Source organism: Phalacrocorax aristotelis, chromosome W (assembly GCF_949628215.1).
Source record: "Phalacrocorax aristotelis chromosome W, bGulAri2.1, whole genome shotgun sequence".
Classification (NCBI taxonomy): domain Eukaryota; kingdom Metazoa; phylum Chordata; class Aves; order Suliformes; family Phalacrocoracidae; genus Phalacrocorax; species Phalacrocorax aristotelis.
In genome coordinates this window covers 15,629,287-15,651,370 of record NC_134310.1, presented here as the reverse complement: position 1 = coordinate 15,651,370, position 22,084 = coordinate 15,629,287, and the positions used below count along the sequence as shown (strand labels likewise).

At 51.1% G+C, this 22,084-nt stretch overlaps 1 long non-coding RNA gene across 1 annotated transcript in view; it reads left to right on the top strand.

Moving 5' to 3' along the window:
• The window catches only part of LOC142049313 (uncharacterized), a 35,410-nt gene that overhangs the window by 2,489 nt on the left and 10,837 nt on the right, over positions 1-22,084 (top strand). The window lies entirely within an intron of this gene.

Sequence of the window (22,084 nt, the reverse complement as noted above, 5' to 3'; positions counted from 1 at the left end):
ATTCTGATAGCAGCAGAAAGTAAAGAAAAATGTTTTGAAATTTTTAAATTTTCTGGGCCAAAGAAGATAGAGTGTTTCCAGAAACAAAACCCAAATAAGAAAAAAGGAATGATTTAAGATCTGAAATATCTCAAAGACAATTAGAAAATGAAAGGAAAAAACCAAAAAAAAACCCCTAGTTGTCAAATTCCTGAACCTAGCAGCCCGAAGGAACTGAGAGCTTTTCTGAAAATAATTAAATAGTGTCAGCTCTGAATTCTGAACTATAGACTGTATGTAAAACCATTATATGAAGCATTGAAAGAATCAAAAGATAAATATTTAACCTGGATACCCGAATGCCTAATAGCATTCAAAGAACTTAAAAAAGTCTTGATGATGGCCCCTGCATTAGGCCTACCTAATTTAACTAAACCTTTTGAGTTGTTTGTCCATGAAAAACACATTTAGCACTTGGAGTGCTAACACAGCGACTGGGAACCTGGATGAGACCTGTGAGCTACTTCTCCAAACAACTTGATAATGTGAATAAAGAATGGCCTGGATGTTTACGGGCAGTGGCAGCAACAGCATTACTGATCCAGGAAGCCTGAAAGTTAACAATGGGACAAAAGATTACAGTATATGTCCTGCACATGATAGTGACTGTTCTAGAACAAAAGGGGGGTCATTAGCTATCTCCTAGCAGAATGTTGAAATATCAAGTTGTTTTGTTAGAACAAGATGATGTGGAATCAAAGACTACTGCTATAGTGAATCCTGCTATGTTTTTAACAACAAAAAATCTTACGGACAATTTAAAACATGATCGCTTGCTAACTATTGAACAAGTCTATTCCAGCAGACCGGACCTGAGACATAAACCTCTGGAAAATCCTGATCTGTGATTGTTTACAGATGGAAGAAGCTTTGGGTGAGAAGAGAAGCGAATGGCCAGATATGCTGTCGTTATCACCGCTGAGGTAATGGAGTCAGAGATGCTGCCTGCAAACACCTCAGCACAGAAAGCAGTGTTGGTGGCATTGAAGCAAGCTCTGCGAATGGCAAAAGGACAAAAGATAAATATTTAGACTGATTCCAAATATGCATTTGGTGTAATCCATAATCATGGAGCTATTTCAAAGAAAAAAGAACTGCTATCAGCCCAAGAATCATCAATAAAGCATAAAGAAGAAATTCTCCAACTTCTGGAAGATGTGCAGAAACCAAAAGAAGTGGTGGTAAGGCATTGCAAAGCTCTTCAATTCGGCCAAACGGCTGTAAACATAAATAAATGATTGGCAGATAAAGCTGCAAAGACGACTGCAGAACAAGGTATCCTTGCACTAGTACCAGTAAAACAGATAAAAATTCCAGAGTTAAAACCGAGATATAATAAACTGGATGAGCAATTAGCAGAAGAATTGGAAGCCTCACAAAATACAAAAGGATAGTGAATAACACCAAAAAAAAAAAAACCCAAAAAAAAAACCCCCAACCACCCAGATAATAATAACCCCCAAAGTTATGACAAAACTTGCAAAAGAAAAGCATGAGCAAACACACTGGGATGTAGATACTATAGTTTTGAGTTTAAAAACATCTATAGTGTATGTAGGCATGACAAGAATAGTTAAACCCATAATAACTATCTAATCTGTCCTAGAAGTAATCCCCTAAACAAAAAAAAAAACCAAACCCACCTTTAAGAATAACAAAACAAAACAAAAAATTATCTTGAAGATTATTAACAAATTAAGTTACCCAGACAAAATAGATATAAGTATTTGTTAGTGCTGACTGACAAATTTTCTAGATGGCCAAAATCTTTCTCTTGCTGCACCAACAAAGCTAAAGAAATAGTTAAAATATTGCTGAAAAAAATAATACCAAGATTTAGAGTGCCAGTGCGAATGTCCTCTAATAGAGGACCACATTTTTTTGCAGATGTAGGTCAACAAATTAATAAAATTTTATGTATAAAATGAGACCTGCATACGCCCTAGAAACCACAATCAAAAGAAGATGAACCAAACACTAAACTCATATAGTGGAATATTGTAGATCTAAGATGGAAGTATTGAAAAGATAATTATTTCAAAACTTCCAAAGGGGGGGGAATGTAACCAGAGCGATAGAATTAACCAACCATGGATGTTGCTATACTCCTTGTACAGCCCTATCCAACTGGACATTAAGTCTGGGGACATGGAGTATGCCAATCAGTGTATTCTTTGATCTGCATTTTAGTCCCTAGGTAATCATTAATGTGAATGAAACAATAGACAATGTGCTTCTGTCAGAAAAGGATGACAAAATGTAGTTTCATGTAGTGGACTGAGAAAACTGGCCAGGATTGCCGGGACTGAGAGCCAAAAGGGTAAAAGGTAATTCCAGCAGGGGGAGATCGCGACCACTGACTCACGGACCACCGACCCAAGTAATACCACCTACTCAAAAGAGAACAATAGAAGAAGACAACTGAGTTTTCGCAGTAATCTACATGTGGAACGAGCAAGTTTGTACCAATCAGTAGAAAGGACAATAATGAATATGTAAGAATAGGTACATTTTTGATCTATAAATTGTATGGGAAAGGTGTGTAAGGCATGCACGTTAGGAGCACTGATCCCCCGTGCATCCGGTGCCCTGAATAAAGAATGCCTGCTCTTTAATACTAAATTGGTGTTAAAGAGTTGTTTCTGATTTTACTGCGTTTTTCGATAACAATCCCACCAGTGGGGGAGTGAGTGAATGACTGTGTGGGGCTGAGCTGCTGGCTAAACCATGACAGTCTTTTTGGCACCCATCGTGGGGCTCAAGGGTTGGAGATAACAGCAGCTGCTGGTCACAGCACCATGTTGTCCTTTTTGCAGTTGGAGTTAAAGATTGGTGTTGGTTTGTTTAGTCTGCTGTGTTCTGCTGTGATTAGTAATGTTTTGTCTACGAGAGTTGTTATACAAACACTCGTTTTCAGCTTTATCTGGTATTTGGGGTTTTTGTTGAAACTCTTACTGTACTTAGGATACCACCTTGTTGAGGCAATTAGCAATTATACCTCCTCCTCGGAGAGATTTTATATGGAGGAAATAAGGAATAGTACCTTTGCAACTTTCTTCTATGATGTCTCTGTCCCTATTACAACAACCTTTTTGTATCTTGAACATCCTTGGGTGGTTAAGGTGCACTTATTGTTAGTTTTTGGGCATGTTGTTTTGGTTTTGACTAAGCAACTTAAGAATATCACCCAGAAATCTGACCCGAGGCTTGATAGTTACAAGTGGCAGGGCATGTGGGATAGCATGGGCAAATACCTAGGGCAGTGGGCACCCCCAGTGTTTTGGAGTTTCACCCCCGAACAAGTGCAGAATCCTAAAAAACTAGTAGAATATTTGGAGAAAGTATGTTGTTGTGCTGGGAACTCCAGAGAGACACAGATATCTGCAACGTGCTGGGGCCTGGCCCATGCATACCGATCCCTGCTCAACAGTATTCAGTGCCCCCAGGGGGAAGAGAAGGTCTCTTGATTGAAATGCAAAGTGTCTGGCACTGTAGACAATCCAGCCCTGACGACAGGCACTGCAGCCACTCAAACCCCCACAACAAGTATTGGAGCTGGCTCAGAGAATAAACCCATACCAGTATCAGTTGCCCCCATACACAAGACGAAATACTGGAAACGGACATCAACTCATCTAGAACGAGATGATGAAAAAGCAGGGCCATTGCGGGGAGAGGAGGAAGAAGTCATAAATGAAATAGAGACCACCCGATCCCTGTCCTTGAGCGAGTTTCGAGATGTGCGAAAAGATTATAGCTGTCGTTCAGGTGAGCACATTGTCACCTGGCTGCTCCGATGCTGGGGTAATGGGGCCAGTAGCCTGGAACTAGAGGGAAAAGAAGCCAAACAATTGGGATCCCTTTCTGGGGAAGGGGGCATTGACAAAGCAATTGGAAAAAAACCACAAGCCCTCAGCCTCTGGAGGCGACTCCTGTCCGGAGTGAAGGAAAGGTATCCCTTTAAAGATGTTACATATCGCCCAGGAAAATGGACAACTATGGAGAAAGGCATCCAGTATCTAAGGGAATTAGCTGTGCTTGAGGTGATTGATAGTGACCTGGATGATTAACGGTCATCCAAAGATCCAGATGAAGCTGAGTACACACGACCCACGTGGCAGAAGTTTGTACGGAGCGCACCATCTTCGCATGCAAACTCATTGGCAGTGATGTCCTGGAAAGATGACGAGACACCAACGGTGGCAGAGGTGATTGATAGACTCCGGGATTGCGACACAAATCTCTCTTCCTCGCTCGTCTCTGCTGTGGAGAAACTATCCCAAGAGGTCCAGCAACTCAAAGAAGATCTGTCCTGCTCCCCACCTCTACAGAGTAGTGTCTCAGCTGTTAGGAATAAGCGTCCTTTGGCTCAAAGGAGGGGATACACACCACGGGCCACCCTATGGTTCTACCTGCGTGACCACGGAGAGGACATGATGAGGTGGGATGGCAAGCCTACCTCGACCCTACAGGCACGATTGCATGAACTGCAAGGAAGAACAGTCACTCAGGGAGGCTCTTCTAGGAAAGCTGCTGCTCCAGTTTCCAGCGAGCAAGTCCCCAGACAGAGGAGTAGAAGCGCTGATTTTATTCCTAAGAGTAATAGAGTGACTTCCGATTCACATTTACAGGAAGTGAGTTGTGACTGCCATGATCAGGACTAGAGGGGCCCTGCCTCCAGCCAGGTGGAGGAAAGGGATAACCGGGTTTATTGGACTGTGTGGATCCGATGGCCTGGCACATAAGACCCACAGGAGTATAAAGCTTTAGTGGACACTGGTGCACAGTGCACCTTAATGCCATCAAACTATATAGGGGCAGAACCCATTAGCATTGCTGGAGTGACAGGGGGATCCCAAGAGCTAACTGTATTGGAGGCCGAAGTGAGCCTAACTGGGAATGAGTGGCAAAAGCACCCCATTGTGACTGGCCCAGAGGCTCCATGCATCCTTGGCATAGACTACCTCAGGAGAGGGTATTTCAAGGACCCAAAAGGGTACAAGTGGGCTTTTGGTGTAGCTGCCTTGGAGACGGAGGAAACTGAACAGCTGTCTACCTTGCCCGGTCTTTCAAAGGACCCTTCTCTTGTGGGGTTGCTGAAGGTCAAAGAACAACAGGTGCCAATCGCCACCACAACAGTGCACCGGCGGCAATATCGCACCAACAGAGACTCTCTGATCCCCATCCACGAACTCATTCACCAACTGAGGAGCCAAGGAGTCATCAGTAAGACCCACTCACCCTTTAACAGTCCCATATGGCCAGTGCGGAAGTCTAATGGAGCGTGGAGGCTAACAGCAGACTATCGTGGCCTGAACGAAGTCACTCCACCATTGAGTGCTGCTGTGCCAGACATGCTAGAACTTCAATACGAACTGGAGTCCAAGACAGTCAAGTGGTATGCCACAATTGATATTGCTAATGCATTCTTCTCAATCCCTCTGGCAGCAGAGTGCAGGCCACAGTTTGCTTTCACATGGAGGGGCGTCCAGTACACCTGGAATCGACTGCCCCAGGGGTGGAAACACAGTCCTACCATTTGCCATGGACTGATTCAGACTGTACTGGAACAGGGTGAACCTCTGGAACACCTTCAATACATTGATGACATCATTGTGTGGGGCAACACAGCGGAAGAATTTTTTGAGAAAGGAGAGAAAATAGTCCAAATCCTTCTGAAAGCTGGTTTTGCCATAAAACAAAGTAAGGTGAAGGGACCCACACAAGAGATCCAGTTCTTAGGAATCAAATGGCAAGATGGACGTCGTCAGATTCCAATGGATGTGATCAACAAAATAGCAGCCATGTCTCCACCAACTAGCAAAAAGGAAACACAAGCTTTCTTGGGCGTTGTGGGTTTCTGGAGAATGCATATTCCAAATTACAGTCTGATCGTAAGCCCTCTCTATCAAGTGACCCGGAAAAAGAATGATTTCAAATGGGGCCCTGAGCAATGACAAGCCTTTGAACAGATTAAACGAGAAATAGTCCATGCAGTAGCTCTTGGGCCAGTCTGGGCAGGACAAGATGTAAAAAATGTGCTCTACACTGCAGCTGGGGAGAATGGCCCTACCTGGAGCCTCTGGCAGAAAGCACATGGGGAGACCCGGGGTCGACCCCTAGGGTTTTGGAGTCGGGGATACAGAGGGTCTGAAGCCCGCTCTACTCCAACTGAAAAAGAGATATTGGCAGCATATGAAGGGGTTCGAGCTGCTTCAGAAGTGGTTGGTACTGAAGCACAGCTGCTCCTGGCACCCCGACTGCCAGTGCTGGGCTGGATGTTCAAAGGAAACATCCCCTCTACACACCATGCAACTGATGCTACGTGGAGTAAATGGGTTGCACTGATCACCCAGCGGGCTCGAGTAGGAAACCCCAGTCGCCCAGGGATCTTGGAAGTGATCATGGACTGGCCAGAAAGCAAAGATTTTGGATTATCACCAGAGGAGGAGGTGACACGTGCTGAAGAAGCCCCACTGTATAACACACTGCCAGAAAAGGAGAAGCAATATGCCCTGTTCACTGATGGGTCCTGTCGCCTTGTGGGAAAGCACCGGAGATGGAAGGCTGCTGTATGGAGTCCTACATGACAAGTCGCAGAAACTGCTGAAGGAGAAGGTGAATCGAGCCAGTTTGCAGAGGTAAAGGCCATCCAGCTGGCCTTAGACATTGCTGAACGGGAAAAGTGGTCAGTGCTCTATCTCTATACTGACTCCTGGATGGTGGCAAATGCCTTGTGGGGCTGGCTGCAGCAGTGGAAGCAAAGCAACTGGCAGCATAGAGACTAACCCATCTGGGCCATCACTTTGTGGCAAGATATTGCTGCCCGGGTAGAGAAACTGGTTGTAAAGGTACAGCATGTGGATGCTCACGTCCCCAAGAGTCGGGCCACTGAAGAACATCGAAACAACCAGCAGGTAGATCAGGCTGCCAAGATTGAAGTGGCTGAGGTGGATCTGGACTGGCAACACAAGGGTGAACTATTTCTAGCTGGGTGGGCCCATGACACCTCAGGCCATCAAGGGAGAGATGCAACATACAGGTGGGCTCGTGATCGAGGGGTGGATTTGACCATGGATATTATTGCACAGGTTATCCACGAATGTGAAACATACGCTGCAATCAAGCAAGCGAAGCAGGTGAAGCCTCTGTGGTATGGGGGACGATGGCTGAAATATAAATATGGGGAGGCCTGGCAAATTGACTCTATCACACTCCCACAGACCCGCCAAGGCAAGCGCCATGTACTTACAATGGCAGAAACAACAACTGGCTGGCTGGAAACATATCCCATGACCCACACCACTGCCCGGAACACTCTCCTGGGTCTTGAGAAACAAGTCCTGTGGCGACATGGCACCCCAGAGAGAACTGAGTCAGACAAGGGGACTCATTTCCGAAACAACCTCATAGACACCTGGGCCAAAGAGCATGGCCTTGAGTGGGTGTATCACATCCCCTATCACGCACCAGCCTCTGGGAAAATTGAAAGGTACAATGGACTGTTAAAAACTACACTGAGAGCAATGGGGGGGTGGAACATTCAAGCACTGGTGTACACATTTAGCAAAAGCCATGTGGTTAGTCAACACGAGGGGATCTGCCAACTGAGCTGGCCCTGCCCAGTCAGAAATCCTACATACTGTGGAAGGGGATAGAGTCCCTGTAGTGCTCATAAAAAGTATGCTGGGCAAAACAGTCTGGGTTCTTCCTGCCTCCGGCAAAGGCAAACCCATTCGTGGGATTGCTTTTGCTCGAGGACCTGGGCGAACTTGGTGGGTGATGCGGGAGGATGGAGAAATCCGATGTGTGCCTCAAGGGGATTTGATTTTGGGCGAAAACAGTCAATGAACTGAATGGCACAATGTGAACTGCTATATAATATTGTGTGTCACCTCTGTGTTGTATCAATGATATCAGAGTACAAGCCTCCCAACCCATGGAAGATAAACTGTGAAACAAGCCGTGCAGCAGTGATGGAACGATGACTGACTCGGTATGCAGCAACCCAACGCCACACACCATCTCTCCCACCCTGAAAGACTGATACGACAGATGGAGCCCAGAGTCATGGACTGGGTGAACTCAATGGACATTTTAATGGACATTTTAAAGGGAAGGTCCATGAACTAAGGGAATGATGTCTGTGTATTATGTTAAAGGATGGGAAGGGGAGGGGTGGTGGTCGGTACGGTTGTATTGCATCATATGGGACCTGGGCATGGTGTAAATGGTATGGAATAAGGGGTGGAGAATGAGCTGGTTTTGGCTGAGAAGGGGTTAATTCTCCTCACTGTGGGGGTCAGCTACCTTTCCAGCTTCCCGCGCTCTGCTGCGTGGCGGGGGGGGCTGGGAGGGGCAGGGCCATGGTGGGGGCGGCTGACCCCGACTGGCCAATGGCAGGTTCATTCCACACCATGTGACACCATGACCAGTATATTGAGGGGGGGCAGTGGCAGCACGGGGGTGGCGCGGCGTCAGGTCGGCGGGCGGTGAGCGGCTGCGGCGCGTGCGGTTTGTTTCGGCGGTTCGTTCCCCCCCTCCCCTCCCTTCCCCCCCTCCCCCGGGGCTTTGCGCCTCTCGTTGTTCTCCTTTCCATTGCATTTCTACTGTTTTTTCTTTTAATTTGAATTATTAAACTGTTCTTATCCCAACCCACGAGCGTTAACCTTCTGATTCCCTCCCCCATCTACCGGTGGGGAGTGAGCGAGCGACTGTGTGGGGCTGAGCTGCCGGCTAAACCACGACAGATTTCTGACTGGGCAGGGCCAGCTCAGTTGGCAGATCCCCTCGTGTTGACCAACCACGTGGCTTTTGCTAAATGTGTATCCCAGTGCTTATATGTTCCACCCCCCATTGCTCTCAGTGTAGTTTTTAACAGTCCATTGTACTGTTCAATTTTCCCAGAGGCTGGTGCGTGATAGGGGATGTGATACACCCACTCAAGGCCATGCTCTTTGGCCCAGGTGTCTATGAGGTTATTTCGGAAATGAGTCCCCTTGTCTGACTCAGTTCTCTCTGGGGTGCCATGTCGCCACAGGACTTGTTTCTCAAGACCCAGGAGAGTGTTCCGGGCAGTGGTGTGGGTCACGGGATATGTTTCCAGCCAGCCAGTTGTTGTTTCTGCCATTGTAAGTACATGGCGCTTGCCTTGGCGGGTCTGTGGGAGTGTGATAGAGTCAATTTGCCAGGCCTCCCCATATTTATATTTCAGCCATCGTCCCCCATACCACAGAGGCTTTACCCGCTTCGCTTGCTTGATTGCAGCGCATGTTTCACATTCGTGGATAAACTGTGCAATAGTGTCCATGGTCAAGTCCACCCCTCGATCACGAGCCCACCTGTATGTTGCATCTCTCCCTTGATGGCCTGAGGTGTCATGGGCCCACCGAGCTAGAAATAGTTCACCCTTATGTTGCCAGTCCAGATCCACCTCAGCCACTTCAATCTTGGCAGCCTGATCTACCTGCTGGTTGTTTCGATGTTCTTCAGTGGCCCGACTCTTGGGGATGTGAGCATCCACATGCTGTACCTTTACAACCAGGTTCTCTACCCGGGCAGCAATATCTTGCCACAATGTGGCAGCCCAGATGGGTTTGTCTCTGCGCTGCCAGTATTTCAATTTTCACTGCTGTAGACAGCCCCACAAGGCATTTGCCACCATCCAGGAGTCAGTATAGAGATAGAGCACTGGCCACTTTTCCCGTTCAGCGATGTCTAAGGCCAGCTGGATGGCCTTTACCTCTGCAAACTGGCTCGATTCACCTTCTCCTTCAGCAGTTTCTGCGACTTGTCATGTAGGACTCCATACAGCAGCCTTCCATCTCCGATGCTTTCCCACAAGGCGACAGGACCCATCAGTGAACAGGGCATATTGCTTCTCCTTTTCTGGCAGTGTGTTATACAGTGGGGCTTCTTCAGCACGTGTCACCTCCTCCTCTGGTGATAATCCAAAATCTTTGCCTTCTGGCCAGTCCATAATCACTTCCAAGACTCCTGGGCAACTGGGGTTTCCTACTCGAGCCCGCTGGGTGATCAGTGCAACCCATTTACTCCACGTAGCATCAGTTGCATGGTGTGTAGAGGGGATGTTTCCTTTGAACATCCAGCCCAGCACTGGCAGTCGGGGTGCCAGGAGCAGCTGTGCTTCAGTACCAACCACTTCTGAAGCAGCTCGAACCCCTTCATATGCTGCCAATATCTCTTTTTCAGTTGGAGTATAGTGGGCTTCAGACCCTCTGTATCCCCGACTCCAAAACCCTAGGGGTCGACCCCGGGTCTCCCCATGTGCTTTCTGCCAGAGGCTCCAGGTAGGGCCATTCTCCCCAGCTGCAGAGTAGAGCACATTTTTTACATCTTGTCCTGCCCGGACTGGCCCAAGAGCTACTGCATGGACTATTTCTCGTTTAATCTGTTCAAAGGCTTGTCATTGCTCAGGGCCCCATTTGAAATCATTCTTTTTCCGGGTCACTTGATAGAGAGGGCTTACGATCAGACTGTAATTTGGAATATGCATTCTCCAGAAACCCACAACGCCCAAGAAAGCTTGTGTTTCCTTTTTGCTAGTTGGTGGAGACATGGCTGCTATTTTGTTGATCACATCCATTGGAATCTGACGACGTCCATCTTGCCATTTGATTCCTAAGAACTGGATTTCTCATGCAGGTCCCTTCACCTTGCTTTGTTTTATGGCAAAACCAGCTTTCAGAAGGATTTGGACTATTTTCTCTCCTTTCTCAAAAAATTCTTCCGCTGTGTTGCCCCACACAATGATGTCATCAATGTATTGAAGGTGTTCTGGAGCTTCTCCCTCTTCCAGTACAGTCTGAATCAGTCCATGGCAAATGGTAGGACTGTGTTTCCACCCCTGGGGCAGTCGATTCCAGGTGTACTGGACGCCCCTCCATGTGAAAGCAAACTGTGGCCTGCACTCTGCTGCCAGAGGGATTGAGAAGAATGCATTAGCAATATCAATTGTGGCATACCACTTGACTGTCTTGGACTCCAGTTCGTATTGAAGTTCTAGCATGTCTGGCACAGCAGCACTCAATGGTGGAGTGACTTCGTTCAGGCCATGATAATCTACTGTTAGTCTCCACTCTCCATTAGACTTCCGCACTGGCCGTATGGGACTGTTAAAGGGTGAGTGGGTCTTACTGATGACTCCTTGGCTCCTCAGTTGGTGAATGAGTTTATGGATGGGGATCAGAGAGTCTCTGTTGGTGTGATATTGCCGCCGGTGCACTGTTGTGGTGGCGATTGGCACCTGTTGTTCTTTGACCTTCAGCAACCCCACAAGAGAAGGGTCCTTTGAAAGACCGGGCAAGGTAGACAGCTGTTCAGTTTCCTCCGTCTCCAAGGCAGCTACACCAAAAGCCCACTTGTACCCTTTTGGGTCCTTGAAATACCCTCTCCTGAGGTAGTCTATGCCAAGGATGCATGGAGCCTCTGGGCCAGTCACAATGGGGTGCTTCTGCCACTCATTACCAGTTAGGCTCACTTTGGCCTCCAATACAGTTAGCTCTTGAGATCCCCCTGTCACTCCAGCAATGCTGATGGGTTCTGCCCCTATATAGTTTGATGGCATTAAGGTGCACTGTGCGCCGGTGTCCACTAAAGCTTTATACTCCTGTGGGTCGGACGTGCCAGGCCATCGGGTCCACACAGTCCAGTAAGCCCGGTTATCCCTTTCCTCCACCTGGCTGGAGGCAGGGCCCCTCTAGTCCTGATCATGGCAGTCACAACTCACTTCCTGTCAATGTGAATCAGGAGTCCCTCTATTACACTTAGAAATAAAATCTGCACTTCTACTCCTCTGTCTGGGGACTTGCTCGCTGGAAACTGGAGCAGCAGCTTTCCTGGAAGAGCCTCCCTGAGTGACTGTTCTTCCTTGCAGTTCATGTACTCGTGCCTGTAGGGTCGAAGTAGGCTTGCCATCCCACCTCATCATGTCCTCTCCGTGGTCACGCAGGTAGAACCATAGGGTGGCCCGTGGTGTGTATCCCCTCCTTTGAGCCAAAGGACGCTTATTCCTAACAGCTGAGACACTGCTCTGTCGAGGTGGGGAGTAGGACAGATCTTCTTTGAGTTGCTGGACCTCTTGGGATAGTTTCTCCACAGCAGAGACAAGCGAGGAAGAGAGATTTGTGTCGTAACCCCGGAGTCTATCTATCACCTCTGCCACCGTTGGTGTCTTGTCATCTTTCCAGGACATCACTGCCAATGAGTTTGCATGCGAAGATGGTGCGCTCCGTACAAACTTCTGCCACATGGGTCGTGTGCACTCGGCTTCATCTGGATCTTTGGATGACCGTTGATCGTCCAGGTCACCATAAATCACCTCAAGCACAGCTAATTCCCTTAGATACTGGATGCCTTTCTCCATAGTTGTCCATTTTCCTGGGCGATATGTAACATCTTCTTTAAAGGGATACCTTTCCTTCACTCCGGACAGGAGTCGCCTCCAGAGGCTGAGGGCTTGTGTTTTTTTCCCAGTTGCTTTGTCAGCACCCCCTTCCCCAGAAAGGGATCCCAATTGTTTGGCTTCTTTTCCCTCTAGTTCCAGGCTACTGGCCCCATTACCCCAGCATCGGAGCAGCCAGGTGACAATGTGCTCACCTGAACGACAGCTATAATCTTTTCGCACATCTCGAAACTCGCTCAAGGACAGGGATCGGGTGGTCTCTATTTCATTTATGACTTCTTCCTCCTCTCCCCGCAATGGCCCTGGTTCTTCATCATCCCGTTCTAAACGAGTTGATGTCCGCTTCCAATATTTCGTCTTGTGTATGGGGGCAACTGATACTGGTACGGGTTTATTTTCTGAGCCAGCTCCAATACTTGTTGTGGGGGTTTGAGTGGCTGCAGTGGCCGTTGTCAGGGCTGGATTGTCTACAGTGCCAGACACTTTGCATTTCAATCCAGAGACCTTCTCTTCCCCCTGGGGGCACTGAATACTGTTGAGCAGGGATCGGTATGCATGGGCCAGACCCCAGCATGTTGCAGTTATCTGCGTCTCTCTGGAGTTCCCAGCATAACAACATACTTTCTCCAAATATTCTACTAGTTTTTCAGGATTCTGCACTTGTTCGGGGGTGAAACTCCAAAACACTGGGGGTGCCCACTGCCCTAGGTATTTGCCCATGCTATCCCACATGCCCTGCCACTCGTAACTATCAAGCCTCGGGGCAGATTTCTGGGTGATATTCTTAAGTTGCTTAGTCAAAACCAAAACAACATGCCCAAAAACTAACAATAAGTGCACCTTAACCACCCAAGGATGTTCAAGATACAAAAAGGTGGTTGTAACAAAGGCACAGACATCATAGAAGAAAGTTGCAAAGGTATTATTCTGTATTTCCTCCATATAAAATCTCTCCGAGGAGGAGGTATAATTGCTAATTGCCTCAACAAGGTGGTATCCGAAGTACAGTAACGGTTTCAGCAAAAACCCCAAATACCAGATAAAGCTGAAAACGAGTGTTTGTATAACAAATCTTGTAGGCAAAACATTACTAATCACAGCAGAACACAGCAGACTCAACAAACCAACACCGATTTTTAACACCAACTGCAAAAATGAGAACATGGTGCTGTGACCAGCAGCTGTTATCTCCAACCCTTGAGCCCCACGTTGGGCGCCAAAAGGACTGTCGTGGTTTAGCGGCAGCTCAGCCCCACACAGCCGCTCGCTCACTCCCCCACCGGTAGATGGGGGAGAGAATCAGAAGGGTAACGCTCGTGGGTTGGGATAAGAACAGTTTAATAATTCAAATTAAAAGAAACAACAGTAGAAATGCAATGTAAAGGAGAACAACGAGAGGCGCAAAGCCCCGGGGGAGGGGGGAAGGGAGGGGAGAGGGGGAACGAACCGCCGGAACAAACTGCGCTCACCGCCCGCCGACCCGACGCCGCGCCGCCTCCGCGCTGCCACTGCCCCCCCTCAATATACTGGTCATGGTGTCACATGGTATGGAATGAACCTGCCATTGGCCAGTCGGGGTCAGCCGCCCCCACCATGGCCCTGCCCCTCCCAGCCCCCCCGCCACGCGGCAGAGCGCGGGAAGCTGGAAAGGTAGCCGACCCCCACAGTGAGGAGAATTAACCCCTTCTCAGCCAAAACCAGCACACCCACCCTGAAAGACTGGTATGACAGATGGAGCCCAGAGTCATGGACTGGGTGAACTCAATGGACATTTTGAAGGGAAGGTCCATAGACTAAGGGAATGATGTCTGTGTATTATGTTAAAGGATGGGAAGGGGAGGGGTGGTGGTTGGTAAGTTTGTATTGGATGGTGTGGGACCTGGGCATGGTGTAAATGGTATGGAATAAGGGGTGGAGACTGTACTGGTTTTGGCTGAGAATGGGTTAATTCTCTTCACTGTGGTGGTCGGCTACCTTTCCAGCTTCCCATGCTCTGCCACGTCAGTGGGAGGCTGGGAGGGACGGGGCCATGGCAGCTGCCCCCAACTGGCCAATGGCATGTTCATTCCATACCATGTGACACCATGACCAGTATATTAAGGGGGGCAGTTTGTGGATCAGGAAGGCATGGCATCAGGTCGGCAGGTTGTGAGCAGCTGCGGCGCGTGCGGTTTGTTTCGATGGTTCATTCCCCTCCCCCCCCGTGTTTGCGCCTCTTGCTGTTTTCCTTTCCATTGCATTTTTGTTGTTGTTGTTGTTTTTAATTTTAATTATTAAACTGTTCTTATCTCAACCCACGAGCGTTACCATTCTGATTCTCTCGCCCATCCCACTGGTGGGAGAGCGAGTGAGCGACTGTGTGGGCCTGAGTTGCCGGCTACGCCATGACAGCACTACATTTCAATGGCCACAATACACCTGGTGCCAAAGGACCTGCAGGTAGGGACCATGTCCCAGGTGCTGAGGCAGAGACACTGCATTACTTGGAGACACTGAGACACCAGACTCTGACTCGGGATGACACAGTCAGGCCTGGGTGGGGGTGGGAGAGGGACTTGACTTACCTACTGGTTTCATTTCTATTTAGCACATCCAGGGGGGACCCCAGATTAACAGACCGTGGTCTCAGTCTAGTGGTGACAGAGTTGATGGCAGGTAAGGAAGGGTCCCTGGCTGGATGATGCAGCAGCTGTACCGAATGCCGGGATGTGGCCTGCAAAGTGATCTCTTGCTGTTTTTACCATACTGGCCAGAAAGGAAGCGGTATGGGTGTGGGGGCAGTTCTGCCAGCCAGGGGGGTCATCTGCCAAGGGGCAGGACAGGCAGAGCCCTCAGAAAGGGGAACCTGGCAGGGCTGGCAGCATGGCATTGCTGAAAGGAGGAGAGCAAGAGCTGTACCCAAAGGGGCCACGCTCACCCAGTGGGGATCCATGCGGCTTCTCAGAGCAGCATTGCCAGCCAGTCAAGGGGAGACACAGATGGGGAACAAGAGACTCTGGTCTGGGCATTTGCTGCCTTCCTCTCTCCTGCTCCCTCTCCTGGGAAGTGCTAAGGAGACCTTCACAGACTCACTGTGGGTGAAGCAGGAACCACACAGCCAGGAAAGAGAGGGGCTGTTGTTACAATAATTATCCTCAGTGCGAGCAGAGAATAAGGCAAGAGAAGAGGCAACAGAAACTGCTGGAAACGGGCTGCCTGGAGAATAAGTTGCAGCTCCATCGGTCCTATCTGAACCCAAGGAGAAGGGAGGAAATCTAACAGGTGGAAGCGCAAACCCACAAGCTCCCTGGCACAGGCTAAGAGCAGAGCTTGAGAAGTGCCTGCAGGCAGAAAGTTTCCATCACACCCCTGAAAGATGGTGGCCCCAGCAGTGATGCTGCCACCAGAGAAGGGTTTCTCCACAGCCTGAGAGAATGGGTGTACCACCATCAGGAGAGGGACAGATGCATGAGTCTGGGGACCACTTCTGCACCGTCCCTAGGAGAGGTGGCAATCCTGGAGAGAAGCCAGTTAGAGAGATGCTACAGGAGCAAACCATGTCTGAAGGGAAAGACAACCAGTGTGGATGTGGCTCTGGCACTCCCCTGGGATTCAGGTTGGGGAGGAAGGAGCTCACACTTGGTGGAAACAAGAGAGAGGGAAGGAGGGAGGATGCAGAGGGAGGGAGCATCCTTGCCCCACTGAAAGGGCAAGTGCTGCTCTCTGGGGTCCTCAGGAGGCCTCCTGCTGTGCCAGATTTATACAGCTGCAGGGCCTCGCCTCAGTGCTGGCCCCTGTGCTGATAACGGGGAGGAAGCCTGAGCCTAGAGGGGAAGGATGGGGCAAGAGGCAGTGCCCATGTTAGGAGTGTGAGCTCCTAGAAGGCACAAGAGACAGCTTTTACAGAGACAGACCTGACATCGCCCTCTGCCCTGCAGCACCCGTGTCTGGGAGGCGCTGCTGCTGCCCTTCCTCCCATCCCACAGGAGGGGACACTGACCGGGTGCAGAAGCCCTCAGGGACAGAGCAGCCCTCCCTGCAGGGCACCTTGCTGGGGCTCCAGGCTGCAGCAGGCTCCCGAGTGCCTGGCTGCCCCACAGCTCCCCGGGGGCTGAGGTCTGCTCAGTGGCATGTGGTGCATCCCTAGGCCCACATGCAGGTGCTGTAGGAGGCAACATGGGGACTGAGCCCTTCCGCTTTGCCGACCTGGGATAACACAATGAAATCTCTTCTTGGAGCTTGGGGAATCAGAGTAGAGCTCCTGGCCCTGGGGAGGCTTACCCCTGCTCCATCTGATGTCCCATGTCTTGGCATGGATCGCTTCTGCACACCTTGCCCCAGTGCCTCGTGTGCAGGCAACACTGACAATAGCCTGTGGCTGGGAAGGGGGGCTCACAGGGTCTGCAGGCAGATCCTACTATGCAACAGCCACCTGTGTACAGCTTTCCATGTCCAACCCCCCCCCCCCCCCCCCATGCACGGCTGTCCCTCTCCCCAGGAAAGCACAGTCAAGGAATGAAAAGCAGCTTAAAATCCAGCAGGACAATCAGGCAGCTCTCCAAAAATGGTAGCACCCCTTGCCCACCCAGCCAAGCAGGCTCAAACCTCAGCAATCCAGTCCACAGATGCCTAGCTCCAGCATTTGACTGGGAGCCCAGGAAACCTGCAGCGGGCAGGGCAGGGAAATCCCATACAGCAGCCACTCACAGGGAGGACAGCCCAGGTTGAGGACAGACATTTGTTTCTGCCCATCTAGCTCGCTGCTGGAGGAGGAAGAGGGGAGGGGTGGGGGACAGTGAGAAACAATAACACCCCTAGGAGGGATGTCAGTGTCGTGGTTTAGCGGCAGCTCAGCCCCACACAGCCGCTCGCTCACTCCCCCACCAGTGGCATGGGCAAGAGAATCAGAAGGGTAACGCTCGTGGGTTGAGATAAGAACAGTTTAATAATTAAAATTAAAAGAAACAACAACAGAAATGCAATGTAAAGAAGAACAACGAGAGGCGCAAAGCCCCGGGGGAGGGGGGAAGGGAACGAACCGCCGAAACAAACCGCACGCGCCGCAGCCACCCACCGACCCGAGGCCGCGCCACCCCCGAGCCGCAACCTGCCCCCCCCCCAAAATACTGGCCATGGTGTCACATGGTATGGAATGAACCTGCCATTGGCCAGTCGGGGTCAGCCGCCCCCACCACGGCCCCGCCCCTCCCAGCCCCCCCCCCCGCCACGCGGCAGAGCACGGGAAGCTGGAAAGGTAGCCGACCCCCACAGTGAGGAGAATTAACCCCTTCTCAGCCAAAACCAGCACACACAGCCATGTTAATCACTTGGAATTCCAGCCAGTGCAGACCTGGGCACTGCAAATATGGGCAGAAAATGGAGATGCTCAAAACTCTGAAATAATTGGATCCTTTCACAAGAGCCGAGCCCAAAATCCAGCACAGGAACTCAGTCCCCGCTGGAAGTCAGAGACTGAATACACGGAGAGGCAGGCGCAGCACAAGCGATCCTCAGCCACCACGGTATCCAGCTCCACAGCCCCTGGTGCTGCTCTAATCTCAGGTGCCTTCTTAGCGTGAGCGATGGTGAGAGAGGACTGCAACAGAGAGCTCGAGCCCCCAGTGGAGCCGAGCTGAGGGCTGGCCCCTTCCCATCCAACTTATTCCACTTGTGGCAAGGTGCAGAAATGCTGCCAACACAAAAGAGGGTTTAGCAGAGGAAACCAGCAGCCTCAAAGCCCTGCTCAACTGGAGCAACAGCCCATGGAAGGGAGACTCCCAAAGCTTCCAGCTGGCCTCTGCAGCCCCGTGAGGGAGATGCCTGGCTCAGCAGGCTTGCCAGCCCACATCACATTCCTGGTGAGACGCACACATGGCGCCTCAATGGCAATGAAAAGGCACAGAGGCTTCTGCCAGAAAACAAAGAGGCAGTGGCAGAGCTGGGGGTGGGGAAAACTCTCCACTGCCCAAGAGGATCCCTGCAGAGGCAGCAGAATGCTGCTGGGCTCCACTGTGACTACTCACCCCTGCGAGCCCAAGGTGGCACCCACTCACCCGGTGCAGGGAGTCCAGAGGGTGGGCCAGCCCCCGCTCCCCTCCCCAAGGCAGCATGGGGTGGGAAGTGCTGGCAGGTGCAAGCCAAGCCCAAGACAACAGCTGGCCACAAGGGGGAAATTCCTCTGGGCTGGCTTCATTTCATAAAAAGCTGTGTCTTTTCACCTCAGGGTAGCTGCCATGTGCCAGCACTCCTGGGGTGGAAGGTGCAGCTGGCACTGCGCCTGCAAGCTTTACCACCAGGGGAATTTGCGGAGCCCAACGTCATTGACCTTGCAGTGGCATGGCAGTCATGGAAGTCACCCCAGGGCAACAAAAAAGTGCCCACAGCTTCGCCACAGCAAATGCAAGCCCCTGGACACCCAGGCACAAGGATGTGTTGGCCAGCTCCCTTCCAGTCCTCCCATCCCTCTCTGGGGTGTGGTGGCCTGGGGACAGTGACCTCAGCTGCTGGATGACCGCATGGGCTGCTCCATTCCAGACCTCGCTGCCAACTGCAATTTTCCACCATTAGGGATTACAAAGTCACGTGTGTGTGCAGCCAGTCATAGGATGACCACGAGAAGCCAAATGGGTCCTGGTGGAGGGGCAGGGACCACTTCTGCTCTGCACTTGCATGACGCCTGGGGTCTCCGGCTGTGACTGGGGCACCAATGTGCTGCTATGTTTCAAGTTCAATAAGGACATTTGTCCAAGGGAGGCATCCCCCAGGTCCAAGCAGGACTAGACCCTCACCGTACTGTGTGATGCATAGGTGTTAGCATTAACAGTCCTTTTTATCTGATGTCCCAAGAGGAGTGATGCCCTGGGGTTAGTGTCTGCATCAGAAGCCCTGGGCAACCCTATCCTGATCCATTTAACTCAACCCCAATGGAAAGGCAATCATTTACTGTTAAGTCCCATCCTATCAGCTCCCTGACCCAGGCCATGTGCCACAAGAAGCATGATCTAACCACGCGGTATGAACAGCCTGGCCCACTCTCCATCACTACAAGCAGGGTACAGAAATGTGAGCCCCTGAAAAGGGGGTCCGGGGGGCTGATGCTTTGAGAGTCGGGAGAAGACAGCATGGCAATCAGCAGGTGATAAGCCTTTTTGCTCCCATCTCTGCTGTCTCCTCTCTTCTCCCTCCAGCCACCACTGCATACAGCCACAGCAATCCACAGCCCCATCTTTCTTCCTTATCAAGCCAGCTCCTTCTGTACTCTGATGCCCTGTAGCCATCCACACTGCCTGATCCTGGATGCACAATCCTTTACCTTCCCTACATCCTTCGCATGGCAGCCAGGCTCTGCATCTGCTAAAGCACGTTCCTCTTCACTCCCACCCCAACCCCATCCTCCTCCACCATCAGCACCTGCCCTGTTTACATGCATCCCTGTGCACGTCCCCAGTGTCCCCAGCAATTTACCTGTGCTCTGTTGCCTCCTGATTGCTGCAGCTCATACCATAACTTACCCCGGTCTCCCCCCATCCCTGACTGCCACCTGCCTTCAGCCCTGCCAGCCTGAGCCTCACACACACCCCGCTGACGAGTCCCTGACACATATCTGGGAGAGCCACAGCAATATCACCTTTCCCTACCTCCCCTGAACGGTCACCAGGGCACCGCAGAGCAACGGAGAAGGTCCCAGGGATGCTGCATTACCCCGAGCAGCTCCGGATGCAGGCCTCAAAGCTACACATGGGAAGAGGAAGCAGGCAAAGTGCCTGCGGTGGGGAGGGCAGCAAGGATTGTGTATGCAGCATTTACCCTGTGGGAACTGCACATCCCCACTGCAACCCCTCTTGCGATACACTTTCTTTTACCGTAAGAGCCCTCCAAGGGATGTGCTTGGGCACAGGCATTCAGGCCTCTGGCTCAGCGTTACCAAGCTGCAGCCTGCAGATAAGGCTGCAGCAGCTGTGGGGACATTCAGCATCTTTTCCACTCCCCATGCTAGACATCTGCGTGGCACAGGGGGAGGAGACACCACACACACACAGCCGTGCACACCCACCCAACTCACCCCTTTCTGGCTGTGATTTAGAAAGTCTCAAGTCTAGCACAGGCCAGAGTGGTGACACAGGCTGGGCAGGGATTTGGGCTGTAAGGGTGAGGCTTTGTACATCTTTGATTGTAAAGAGCTGGAAACATCCAGGGCTAGTGGAGGGCATTTCCACCATTAATTCAATGTCCCATGCCTTGTCAGGGAAAGGGAAAGTCTCTCCTTCCAGTGGGACTGAAGGTGAGCGAGAAACACCCTGCTGGCATTAGGAAAAGGGTGTCACAGCTGTCACCTGAATACACATAATGTTGCCTGTAACGGAGGCAAACACACAAGCCCCTTTGAAGGGAAACAAGGGGGTAGGAGGGACTGGCGTGCCTGACTGCAGGCATACCCATACACAGGGCAGTGGGAGGCACAGCCCAGCAGCCCAGCTCCTATTTCGCCCCGTGGAACCAGCAAACATCCTGGGCCACATGCCCCAAACCACCCGTGGGGTCCTGCTGACAGCAGAGCCCTCCGCCTGGTGCATCCGCCATCCCCTCTGCAGGGGCTGGGCTCCTGCAGGACTGCCAGGGCTCCGAGCAATGCACATGGCCGGGGGTGCCCTTGGGATGGAAGGGGGAACCCACATGGCCTCTGGATGGTGCACAGAGATGGTGGCATCGAGGAAGCCAAGGCTCGACTGGTGCTTCACATCAGGCGGAGGCCAGAGAGGACCTGCCCTTGGAGCTATTTGGCAGGTGCAGCCTGCAGGGACTGCACAGCACTGGGGCACCAGCATATCAGCATCCTCCATCTTCACACAAGCAATAGTGAACAGGGACGGGCTCAAGACACAGCTGCATCCCCAGACAACCCTCCTGCGCAGGACATGAGCCCCCACATCGGTCCCTGCAAGACACCAAGGCCCCTGTGCAAACTCTGCTTGCTGGCACTGCTGCAGCCTGTGTTTTGGTGCACTGCTTCTGTGAGAACATGCAAAGCTCAGAGATCTCAGAAACTAGCTTAACCATGGCAACCGGGCCCAAAACACCTTCAACCCTGGTGGCAGCCGTGCCACTGGGGACACAGATGGCCCCCCAGATATAACCTTCCTAGGGAGATGGAGCCCATGAGAGACCCGAGAGCTCTCCATGGACTACCAGGAACCAGCTCGTCCCTGGCCATGCAGTGATTCACCCATGCAGCTGGGAACAGACCCCGGGGGCCTCTTGGCTCAGCCCACTGGACCCTGCTGCTCTTGATGCATGCGAGTGTTGCAACAGGGATATCCAGGTAACGCAACAGTGCCCAGAGTGGTATTGAGTAACGAGCAGACTGCTGGGAGAACGGAGAGCACACAGCGCTCTGACCAAGACAGCAGCCCAGCATCAATGAGCCCAAGGGAAAGGCTGAGAGGAGCAACTTGAGACGGGATCTGGGGACAAACACAAGCTCATGGGAATGTCCTAGACCTTGAAAACCAACATAAAAGCATCTGGGGAGACTGGACATCCTCCCAGCCTCTGCTGGATGGGGAAGCAGACATAGCTACCACTGCGGGTCAGCTCTGCCCAGGCACTGTGGCTACATGCAAGCCCCTTTGCTCTAGTTTGTTA